This window comes from Orbicella franksi, chromosome 13 (assembly GCF_964199315.1).
Source record: "Orbicella franksi chromosome 13, jaOrbFran1.1, whole genome shotgun sequence".
Taxonomy (NCBI): Eukaryota; Metazoa; Cnidaria; class Anthozoa; order Scleractinia; family Merulinidae; genus Orbicella; species Orbicella franksi.
Window position 1 is genome coordinate 2978979 of NC_138157.1, and position 12968 is coordinate 2991946.

At 42.6% G+C, this 12968-nt stretch overlaps 1 protein-coding gene across 1 annotated transcript in view; it reads right to left on the bottom strand.

The window, feature by feature from the left end:
* The window catches only part of LOC145466391 (uncharacterized), a 343779-nt gene that overhangs the window by 40745 nt on the left and 290066 nt on the right, over positions 1 to 12968 (bottom strand). The window lies entirely within an intron of this gene.

Below are 12968 nucleotides of genomic sequence, written 5' to 3' on the forward strand. Positions count from 1 at the left end.
GATTGGGAGCCATCTTGATACTGCGATGATACGATCGATTGTACCCTTGGACCAACTCTTGTAACACGGGTACAAACTTCAACGTATTCTTCACGGTGAAGTACCGATACAGACGTTCTTTCAAGGTCCTATTGAACCGTTCCACCACGCTGGCTTTCGTATCGCCCCGCGTCGAAAAATGATGAATGCCTTTCTGCTTCATCAAATCCTGAAACGTCTTGTTGTAGAATTCCTTCCCGTCGTCCGTCTGAAGATTGAGGGGTTTTCTACCTCCTTTCAAGATCTTAGACATGCCCTCCGTCACCGCTTTACCCGTCTTGCTCTTCAAGGGTTGGACCCAGGCGTGCTTGGAAAAAACGTCCACCACCGTTAAGAGATAACGATACCCTCGATTGTACCTAGCGATGTTTACCACCTCGATCAGGTCCGCCGTCCACTGCTCGTCGATGCCGAACACCACTACAGGGGCTGTGGGAAACCGACGACGTCGGGGTTTGTGTAGCGTGTACCCCAAATCACGTTGCAGGACCTCTCTTGCACGGGGTACCGAGATCTGATTGGCCTTGGCGAATCGCGTCAGACCACCCAGACTACCGGGTCTGGAAGGATCCCTATACCGTCCCAGTAAAGTCCCGGTCGAAAGCGGCTTTTTCTTTTGACCTTTCTTCATAATCGCCAAAGTTTGTACACGCACTGTCTCCACAACTCGAAACGCTGCTCTCGTACCTCGAGATACTTCTTAAATGAATCGGGCTGACGTTTCAACCACAAGATATAAGCGACAAAACGCATCACGTTAGGTTCGACGTCAGTATAGTCAAACACGTCCAGGGGCGAATCACTGACATCGCAGGGGATGGGTTCACACTGACCGTATCGCGCATAGACTCTAGTGCACTTGGAACACAAGGTCGTCCAACTCCACCGATCGGCCATGGTCGCACACACTCTCGATATCAACCAACTCAAGGCTTGAGACATGGTTCAAAATGATTCAATCCAATTTTATTTCAACTTTCTTATAGGTACAAAAACGTCGTGCCTGATTGGTTCTTACGAAAAACAACACCTCTGATTGGCTAAACGAAAAAGAAGGCGAGAAAAAGACTAGTCTGAAAAGTAATCCTCATGTACCGTGTTCTTAAGATCTCGTCCATAGTCATCACAGTCTTCCTCGTAGGTATCCATGGCATAATATTTACAACTTCTCATACCACATCCCCCTTTACCAGGTCTCCACTTCAGGGCTTCAGCCTCGTTCCCCTTCACATAGAATGCTTGACGCATACTCTCCTTACACTCACCACACAGGTCATCCCGATCAGCTTCAATGGCACTAAAGAAAAACCGATCCTTCCACAGATTACGCTGATGCATGAGATCGTAGATCAACTCTTCCAACTTCAGACACGTTTCCCTGTAATCTCCCTTTCTGAAAGTCAGTAACTCTGCCACCCTGGGACTCTCGTCGGACTCCAACACCCGTCGTGACAGGTCGCGAGCGAACCGCAATGGTTCAAACAGATCACGGATGGTATCTGTCATCACGAACGTGAGGTGATTCGTGGCGATCAAACAGACACTCTCAGCGTCCAGGGTTGGCTCACGACAATGCATGAATTTGAATTGACCGCTACCACTTCTGTACATCACGCGACACCACTCACCACAGAAAAGGTAAACATTTTCGTTCTTCTTCATCATCTCCAAAATCGTACCACCCCAGTCAGGACGACGTCTCATCAAGAGCTGAAAAGACCACAGACTATCGGGTATTTGACCTAACGGTTCGAAGAGATTGTCAAAAATGTACAGGTCCACTCTGACATCCTTAATGGCATCGAGATCTGTTAACGTGTGTACCTTCTGACACACGCTATGCTCCACGAGGTCCCGAATCTGGTTCGAGTTGCTATAGTAATTCATCTTGACACCCTCAGATAAACTCGTTAAACTTCTTTCCTTCTCGATCCGCACGCTTCGTGATCTCCAAGCCCGACAAATGAGGGTAGCAACCACGCACACCCCAGTCAATCAAGTGCCTCTGGAGCCTATAGTACAAAGGAGAGACAAGACGTATCTCCAAATCAATTATCCTAGCATGTAACGGTCTTTCGCCTTCTTTTTCGACTGAATCCAAAACGTCAGAAGCTCGATTAATCTGTTCTCTCAGATCTTCAAGGATCTCTTTTACGTCTCTCTCATCCAAAATCCTAGGATTCATCGCCGTGAATGATTTCACCGCAGCATGCGTGCTCCTTTTATACCCAGCGCGTCACCTCCACATTCACTCAGTACGCGTACTTTCACTGATCACGCGCACCTTTTTTAAACCAATCGAAATGAGGACAATCACATGACACGACTCTGATTGGATAACCAAAATTGCCTATAAAGTAGAACCGAGTATTCCGTCACGAGTCATTTTTAAAATCAGTCCGCATGGATTCACACGTCGAACCCGTCAGGAAAAAGAAAAAATTGTCCAAAAAGAAACTGGAACTGCTCATGCCTAAGAGATTGGAAGGTGCAGGTAAATTACAATCCACCTTAGATCGATGGTTATTCAAAAACCCTCGTGCCAGACTACGTTTCAAAGAACGCGTCCTACTCAAAGAGATCACCCCAGACTCCGTCAGTTGGACCACCGTCCCTCTCAAAGGCTTCTCTGAACCTTGGAGCGCCTTTTCGATCCAACGTCAAGAAGTCAAACGCGACATGAAAAGTAACCATCGACGTCGAAGACTAAGACTGACTCCAAAAAACGTGCGAAAAACCAGACACATCCTAGAAACCATGCTACGTGAAAACACCTTGATGGGATACTAACTCGTTCTCTAACTTATTCATACAGACCCTAAAAATCTACCTGCCATTCAAGGTGGATGCATGACCGTGATCAGTGAATCCCCTCCTCGAACCATGCAAGTCCTTGAACCGATAGGACTCGATAGGTTCAGGAAAGACAACCTCATAGAAGTGTCACCTGAAGTGGATCACAGAGGAGAATCAACCGAAGTACAAGTGTTGGAGGAATTCAACCCCGATCAGTTCCTGAACCAACTGACCCCCCAAGTTCACATCTGCCCGCGTTGTATGGTACCCATGAAATACGGGAGTGTGAAAACCAAAGAAGGGGGTATCTGGTTTGAGTATTACCGATGTCCCTCCGAACGATTCTACACCAAGTGTTATGTGACCTGCGGTGTTAATGAAGGTGTGAGTGCGTACCTGAGACGCGTCGCCGAACAGACCCACCCCTGCTACAGGAACATCGAGCCAGCCCGTTTCCGATGTCTATGCAACAAGTCCCTGATATTAGCCACCTCCCACTCCCAGGCCAACCCGGACAGGCTCTATCTCAAGTGTCCCAAGCGCACCTGCAAGTTCTTTCAATGGATCGACGAATACCCCCGTGGAATAGCCCAAGACCTACTGATTAATAACCCAAACTAAGAAAAAAGAGACACAGTTTTTAAACACTCCGTTTTTTATTTTTACACATTAGGTAACCTATCGTTTGCATTGATCATGAGCCTCATTGTATTCTGGTCCAACTTATTGAAAACTTCATAATAAAAGTTTATGACATTCATGTATCGCTTCGCCGTCTTCTTTTGTTTCTTTGTCCACGTGGACTGAAACGGCTCGAAACCGTAGCACAACATAAGACGGTGAAACGTGATCCGGTCCACAGGCGGCTTCACGGTCTGGTTCCAAACAAGGTTCTTGCGAATGGCAAGGATGGCATTAAACAAAGTTCTGCCAAACACTTTCTCAACAATGCGGTATTGGCGTCTGCTGCGTGTCCAGTTCTCACGCTGTTCGTCAAAGAATAACAGGATCTGGTGCAACATCACCTCGAGCTGACTCGAGTCTTTAAAACGGATAACCCAACGACGGCCCGACAGCAAATCTCGTATCGGGAAATCCATCTCTTCGTAAAACCTGGTCCAATCTTCGTCCATCGTATCAATGGCCTCCACGTAGGTCACGTCAGGTTTTCTAGGCACATGGTTTTGCAGCCCAATCTCTCTCAATGCCATGATAGCGCTCAATACAATGACTTAGAGTGAAGAGCGTACGAATCCGATACGCTTTATGCAAGTCAACAACCAATCACAGTTCGAGTAGAAGTCACGTGTTCCTAATAGACCCAGGGGATAGGGGGGTATCCCCCCTCCACGCCCCCCGGTCGTAGACTGGGCACTATCCTACCGCGCGTATAAAAACGAGCGAGTCGGACCGTGCACTTTCACTCTGAGTCATTCAATGAGCGCTCATTATAGAAGACTGTGGACCCTAACATTGCTGTGGATTCTCAACGTACCAAGTGAGTATGGAAGCGTTAGAGCGTTGTAATTCCGAGTTAAACACCTTGAGAAAGCAAGTGCGAGAGTGGATGAAGGATGAAGAAGAGACCCCTTTGTACAGTGACCTAGAAAACCTTTTAGGTTTCATCGGAGTGGCTCTGGACGCCATAGATCTTTTGTTCCTTGAAGAGAGGCTGGGGGTCGCTGACGAGGACGACATAAATGATCTAGTGATTCATGTAGACTTTGCACGAAACGTATACCAACAATTATTATGAATTTTCAGACATGGAACACGACAGTTGTTACGTATGCAAACAAAAAAGGCCATGCTGCCGCAAACCGATCCTCGAATTGGGTAGAAATGGGACCCACGACAAATCCATAAAACCCGTCAATGGAGAGCTTAGAGAAGCCTGGGGACTAGGATGCGTATGGAAAACATGTTGTGGCGCCATCTATGGTATGCACATCAACACGGAAACGAACCGTTACGAACCCGTCTTCCTGGGAAACCACTATGCTGAGGCCCTGTCACGTGTCAATCATGTTAAATCGTTCTTGTAAATAAGGGCGCAGGTCAATAGGATCATGCACACGTCCCAACTCTGTAAAAATTAAGTCGTGTCCAAATAAAAAATGTTTTGTTCTATTTTTCAGACTCATGTCATTCGCTAACCCCAAGTGTCTATGGTGTAAGGAAGGATTCACACCCAATCACAGTATCAACGACTACTTCGTGAGCATTTGTTGTCAACAATTCTATCACGGAACCTGTAGAGCCCTCCACGCCGATAAAACATCCCAAACACACTGCCCTCATTGCAAAACCGCAAATTTCGGCGAACCTCAGCATGACAACCCCAAAACCAAGTCCTAAAGAGGTAAGCGATGGTCTAACGGTTAAAAAATAATTGAGTTAGGGGTCTTAAAAATTATTTTTTATTTTTTCACATAGAGACCCCTGGCATGTAAAATCCATTTGGACGAACCCTACCCAGACGAAGATGTCATGCTCCTCTTCCTAGCACAACATTTTCCCTACCCATGGTACATGAGAAAAGACCTCTCAGACATATGGCCCTTCGGACGCGTGTTCGAATCATCCTCAGGCATTCACGGAGAATTTCTAGCCCCACAGACCATGATGTTATCCCTCGTGCACCTGGGAACCCATGACGAGCAAGCCCTCGGAATGATGAAAAATATAACACAACAAACCATGTACATTCTCTCGTTAAATGATCTTTATTAAAAATGTTTTTTCACTCTATGGGTGGTCGTGGTGCAATTTCTTTGATAAATGCTTGGTAGGCTAACTCTTCTCTATCTTCACTATCGCTCCTCCACGCATTCCATCCGGCCTCAAATCCATCCGGCATCTTCTCCAAACGCACAGGGTCTTTAAACGATCTGGACTCGTCCGCAAGCATCTTATCAGACACAGTTTTTCGGAACCTCATCACCTCATCCGCCAGCTTCGATACTTCTTTCTGCAGGATGACATCCATGGCGTGAGAAACAGCGTTCTTCATTATCCTTCCGTGAATACCCTCCTTAATTACATCCATCACTCTCTCTGCAAAGTCTTCTCTCGATTCGTCGTCTATTCGCGGTAACTCATCCTCAGGAACACTCTCCACCTCCACCGTGGTCTTGATATTCTCTGAAGCCATTCTTCTTGTCGCTCCCAAAAACAACAATGACAAACTCACACACTCAACACCCTTTTATTTTCCACCTACGAACCTCGATTTCAGGCATTGGCTAGCGCCTTATGCACGTGACAACCTCGATTTCATGTTGTCCCTTATCTGCGCATGCGCGAACTGTGACGTCACGGCAGCCATGTTTTGATACTCGGGCGCCATCTTGGATTTTCAAATTTAAAAGAATGTATGGGAATTTTTAGGTCACGTGGTACAATCCCTGCACGCTGATTGGTTACCGCCCCTATTAACGTCCTTTACTACTCTCTTCAAGTCAATGTTCAGTCCTGCAGTCAGGCTGTTCCATCCGCATGGCCCTCGCTCGGCTTGAGAACAGAGACTTTCTCTTTCAGTGACTTCTTCAAAGGGCCGCTACTTTCGGATGGGCCGTTACTTTTGGGGGGACCGTTACTTAATTCGGGGTTCAGTAGGAAGGGAAAAAATTAACGTTACTTTCGGGGAGCCGTTATTTTCGGAGGGGCCGTTACTTTCGGAATTCTACGGCATATGATCAAATACACATGTACAATTGACTGAGTACGCGTTAGTGGCCATGAACGAAAGAAAGGCTACAGATTTGTATCGGTAATCAAATAGTAGCGAGTGAAATTTGGAAATATATATAATTGTAAGAATTTTGACAAAACGTATGCGAGATTATTTTTCAAATTTCACGAGTATACCATTTGATTACCTTTTAAAATCATGGGTGACAAATTACTCCTTAATTTTGGCGCCAAATTTGAACGTTAGTTTATAATTTCACATGTGAAATTAAAAAATTGCTATGTCAACGTTCGGCGCGAAATTTCTCTATAAAATAAACAAGTCAAAACCCCACGATTGCATGTTGGCGGAATTTATACCCCATAGCTTTGTCAAAATTCGAATAACTCCCTCGCCTAAAGGCTCAAGAAATGACAAGAATTTTGACAAAACGCGAGTGAAATTCTTTCCTAATTTCATTCGTCACCAGTTGATTTCCCACACTAATTTCGTCTTTATTTGGTGACATGAACGAGATCAGCATTTGCCTCGGCATCAAAGGGTCATGTGACATTGCTCGACAAATGTGTCTCATGACCATCATCATAACAAATATTAGCACAAAAATCAACACGATAGAACCCGTAAGTTCGTTTGTTTTCTTTCTGTGGAACGAGATCGTTGGCAGCATTCCTCTAAATAAATAAAAGGCCACGAAACAAAACGAATGGGCCGTCAACAATAATATAAAGGGTGTATGCTCGGCTACCGCTGTTTCTCTTTTTAAGTCTTTGAACATCAGGCACGTACTACTCCACGTGAGGTCCTCGCGCGCCGGTTGCGATAGTTTCAGATATCTTTGATCTTTGTTTGTTCGAAACAAACTGGTTTCCTAAAGAGGAATCGGTAATAATCAACTTCGCTCACATCGCCGAGAATGTCACATGTAGTGATCAAAATTAAAATTTCTTAACCACATGAGCTTTTGAATTAATCAACCCCTCCGGATGGAATAATGGCTTCCGAGTTGTCTCGATTATCATGAAGGCTTAATGCTCAGATGTTCCAAATATATTGTAGACGGAACTGAACTTTCAGGATAATCACACATGTCAGTTACAAATGGTATTATCAATTATCAATTCTCTCTCTTTCTCTTTTCCACTAAAAAATAAAGAGAAAAGAAATAATAGCTATCGTCTGACGGAATACTTTGGAAATACAACGCGGGTAGATGGCGAGTTAGCTTATTTGCTTTTTATTTGGAAAAAAAAATCCGCTTTGGTACAAGCATGACGATTTTTGTGAAGAACTGCTCGGCTATGGCCATTTTATCCTGAGTGGCAAGCGTTTCCGGTCGCGCAACTTTAGGACGAAAGCAAAAACTCGACAGAGAGGAGGGCGGGGGCCTTCTGACAGGGATGACTGCTATGCAGGCTATGACAACTTTGTCCTAACCTTCTTGGTATGTCTTACGGTAGGGGTGGGGGAGATTGTTCGCAGGCTATTTTTGTCCTACAGTTTGAGCCAAGTCGAAACCCTTAATGTTTGTCACGAGACCTTTATTTTCGCGTGTATTTAATTAATGTTTCCAGCAATGAAGATGGCGCGAAGAGATTGCACGCTCTTTGCATGAGGAGGAGGAGATACATTTTAGCAACTTGTTCTTCATTAGAATTCTTTAAAAATTTGGTCAGTAAAAGCACGTCTTTTGTCTGTTTATCTTTATTTCTATTTTTAGACGTTTGAACTTATACCATTTTCCCCTGAAGCAAGGTTATCATACTTCTGGCAGCGTTTCCCGCGTTAGTATTTTTCTATAAACGCCAGAAACGTCAATGTACAACTAATCTTATTATAGATAATGTTTTGTTGTTTACTTGTTGTTTTTGAATCCTCCGAATTAACGCCGCTGTAGTTCACAAGGATAAGGTCATAGGTCTTTAAGTGATCTAATTATCTAGAGACATACTTTATTTAATATACACGCAGCTTATCAAAGGCGGCGCGATTCTTTACCTCAGGTCTTAAACCAACATCACTCATCTCTTCTGACGGGTTTCCCAAATTAAGACTAAAATAACATTGCGTGCGACAGCGGGAAAAGGGTGTCAAAATAAAACGATTATAGGGTTCATCTTTATGCATGTGACTGAATTTAAAACGATGTCACGCAGTGAAACAAGGTTTGTCTTTCGCTTGTTATAGAACACTTAAGGTTAACAAAACGCAGTGAAATAATAGTGTTGTTAGTGAAAATCGGTAAAACACAAAACACGTATCATAAACTCGCTCAAAAGAGGTAAACGGAGAAACAGGCCTGAAAATGTCAACTACATATTACTTTAACTTCGCCGCCAAGTTGTCTCGGCCATTCAATTACGGGAAGAGCAATACTCGTACGGTCTTTGATTCACTCGGCACGTATTCAATTAATCGAGCCTCCTGAATTTTGGTGCTTTCCGCTACGCAGCATGCAAGGACTTGATTCAACAAAGGCGTCGCTTTGAAATAATGCAAAAAAGTAAAAATAACTAGAAAAAGACTTATGCAAAACAGCAGCTTTAAAATTATTTCCAGTTCACCTGGCACTATTGGAACTCTGAGGGACATCCTTGTTTTGTGGTAAATTCCATGTTTTTATAAAAGACCGGCGCTATTTTTCCTAAGAAGTAACTTGTCGAGCAGAGACTGATTTGGAAGGAAGAAAATGATTCATAAAAAAAAAAACCCGAGGAAAGTTGAAAATGACTTGAACCAGAGGAGCGCAATATCATAAAATTGGTCCTCTTCTTTAATCACCGCGGGGTGTATCACGATTGAGTTCAACTTTTAAAGTTTCAAATTAAGTCCACAATGCATGTTTAGTCAGAATTTAGCAAACTGAACGCAGACCATCCATCTGCAACTAGCATTCAAGCTTCCATTGAATCGAACGTGACAGAATTTTACTTGATTGACAACTAATCAAAGCTTTTGTAGAGATGTTGAGACATGTTCTGTCAATTCATTGCCTTTTGAGCGATTCTCTGTTATTGTTATTTACAAAGCATGCTCAAGGTGCCAGAAGCAACGCATTTTGCGATCGTTAACTCCAATAAATCGCCATTACACATTGTTTTGAGGTAATATTTAAGTCATTGTCCATGTATATTGTTCCTCTACCTCGGTCGTTTATCTTTTGTTTTCAAAAACGAAAATTTCTTTTGTATTGACATTGTCCTTCGTTATTATTGTATTTATTATTTTTTTCTCCGCTTTGGTTTGGTTTGGTCAATAATAAACTTGTCACTGCTGCCATGCCCGTCAGCGACAGTGTTATTTAATGTGCTGCTTATCGCACCTTTTTAATGCGGTTCATTTGAATTCAAAAATACCATTTTTTTTTTTTTTTTTACATTATTTTGCAAATTTTCTGTTATTATAAATTCTGAGGCACTCTCGTCCATGTTTCTAAGATTAGACGAACCAATTGAACGCGAGGTAATTGTTTCTGTGCATTAAACCGGATTTTCTGCTGAAGAAAGGATTTTCAAGCAAATTTCGTCTGTTGCCATGCTTGTCATTTAAATGTTGACACCCGCCACTCCAGTATCACCCTGCCTATTTAATATTAATAGCACGTGAAATACTAGGCGATGTAAACAAGATTTCGCATTTTTGTTCTTTCAAGTGCTAAAGTCAGAAGGATTGTACAAACGTGACCCGTTCCGCAGTGCTGAACATTTTCGCAGGAATATTTTCAGAATTTTGCGGAGATGTTGTTTATAACGGACAAACCTGTGTCCATGAATGAATGGAAGGAAACGCAACGCGCTGAGGCGGAGAAAGTATACGCAAGGAAAAGTTCGAACGAAGATGTGGAAATTTTGAGCAAGAGTATGGAAGCAAGCCAAGCGAGTTTCGAGCCAGCGAAACAACAGACCGTTCCGCCGCAGGTAAAAGGCAGCAGGATTCGTCGCCATTCCTCTTACGAGCCAGACCTAGACGATATTTTAGAAGAGGACGACGACGGGAACGGACGGGAACGCGTTCGAGACCTTGCTGAAATACATCGAGAGCGCGCACGTAACTCCGGAATCTTGAAAAGAGATCGTGAAGGGCGTACTTGGCGGAAAAGAAACTTTGGGAACAACAATTATTCAAGACCGAGGTCCTACACCGCTTAACTCTGGTTCATTGCCATTATTTTACTTCAAGGTGCGAAAGGAAGGTGCCGTGAAACGTTTTAGTTAAGTCACGTGCTTCGCGAGTGCCATGTGCAAAAAAACAATGGCACAAAAACAACTCCATCAACAGCCAGACATGTAATTTGAATCCCACGGGCATTTAAACCACATTCACCTCGACAAAATGCCATTGACGAGGGCTGGGAATCGTGGAAACTCTTTCTGGAGCGTTAGAAGAACTGAAAGCGGATCGAAACCCAATCATTGAGTTTGTAAACACTCATTGAAAATTCATGTTTTGAAATTTAAAGCGTTCCTTCAGGTCACGTCCCAAGCGATGCAGTTCGCGAGGGACACCCACAGATTGTCTGTTTTATGTATCAATGAGATATACAAACAGACTGAACTCTTGTCGCTCGATAGAAGCTACTCGACTGAATTTTGACCACATTTCCAGTTGTAAATGTCAGTTAGAAGATCTTCAAGGCGCGTGTACCTTTCAATTCCTTTTATTTTTTGTCACCAAGGTGTGACTCGTTCACCAACCGCAACGCGCGTATCGCATACGATATACAAGGTTTTCTTTTACGAGTAAAACGTAACACGACCTGATTCATTCGGTAAATGCAAATAAATTCTCTGTAAATAGCAATGTACATTTGTACAAAGCATTCAAGGTCTAGTTTCCTCGGTTTGTGAATGAGCACACAGTGTGTGCAAAGTTACTTTGACAAAATGATTTATTTGTAAATACTCCATAACAGCAACAGCCTGTGTTAAACAGGAGAGAATCTCATTTCTCAAAGAAAAACGATCGAAAAGAAATGCAGCAATGGTTTTAATGTTGGTGTTATTTTGTCGTCTTTGTATTTCTATTGTAATTCAAATCAATCCGCGTTAACGGGAGAAAATTATGCATATCGTTTGCATCGGGTCTGAAGCCGCTAATTTCATTACTCGCTTTGCTCACTCACAGGGAGAGAGAGACCTTTACATTACACAGATAATCATGTAAAAGAAAAATAATAAACTATATAAATATATACTACGTTAAAAATTAGTCCGAAAACATACGTTTGTAATATGCAATATAACTGTACATTATACAGTAAAAACCCGACAGAAGATTATGGAGGATGTCAGTCTGCTTTAATGTTTTGTACTTCCTGCTTTCCTTTTCTTCTATTTTATTTTATTTCATTATTATAATTTTTTTTTTTTTTCATCTACTACTGTAAATATGTTAAATGTCGGTCTATTCTGTTGCAGAATGCACCAAAGGACTAACAACTCTTGTTCCATTCTGTTTGTTTTTGCTTTTTTTTTTTTGGCTAGTTCAAGTCAAGATCGACGAGGTTGCGTTAGAAAAGGCGGACGGCGAATTGCCAGCTGGTGTTAATCTACAGATTGCTTGGAATAATTCCTCGTCTATGTTTAAAACACTGTTACCTTTTGACGCGAATTTAGAATTGCGTAAAAAAGCTCAAGTTATGTCAACTCTTAATTACTGAAAAATCTAAATTGACCAGAAATTTCCATATCAAAATGTGCTTTTTTTTCTAGTTTTGTATTTCAGCGTTTTTTCAGAAACAAAAGCAACGAGGAAAATGAAAGAACTGGTTCGTACAATACCTGCGAGATTTGTTTAGCGGTGCTGATTGACTGATGGAATAATAATAATATTGCAAACCTCAAATTTCACTTCTCAGTAAAAAACGCGCAAATGAAAAACAATGGAAGTGCCAAAAGCTATTTTCGAACTCGAAAATCGGAAAAATAGGCAGTTGACATAGTGCGGTGAGCGTGCTAGTTACGGGAATTTATTTTTATTTTTTACTTTTCCTTGGAGATGTCGTCGATTTCGGCTTCAAGACGGTCTATTAATCATTGATCATTGTGGCTTGAGCGCAATAAAAAAAACTAAGATTTGGTGCTTACAAAGATGGTCGGAATACTAATAGGCTGGTTTGATATCCAATTATTCTTGCGGCAAACTCTTGTCGCCAAAAAGCTGTAGATGTATCAAGTCGGCACTTTGGAAACTTATCTCAAGTACAAGTGACAATTTCATCTATTTTTCAGACGGCGGTTACACTGGCACAAAGACCAAACAGGTTGACGATCAGACCGGCAATCGTTTTTCCTTCTGTTGTTGGAAAATACTTAGTTTCCAGTATTGACTGCCTAAAATGCAGCTGCTCGATGATTATTCATTACATAAAAGAATCTGGTATTTGGCGGAGATGTTTCCACCTATTACGACAGCAACAACGGGGTATGGCAAAAGCATA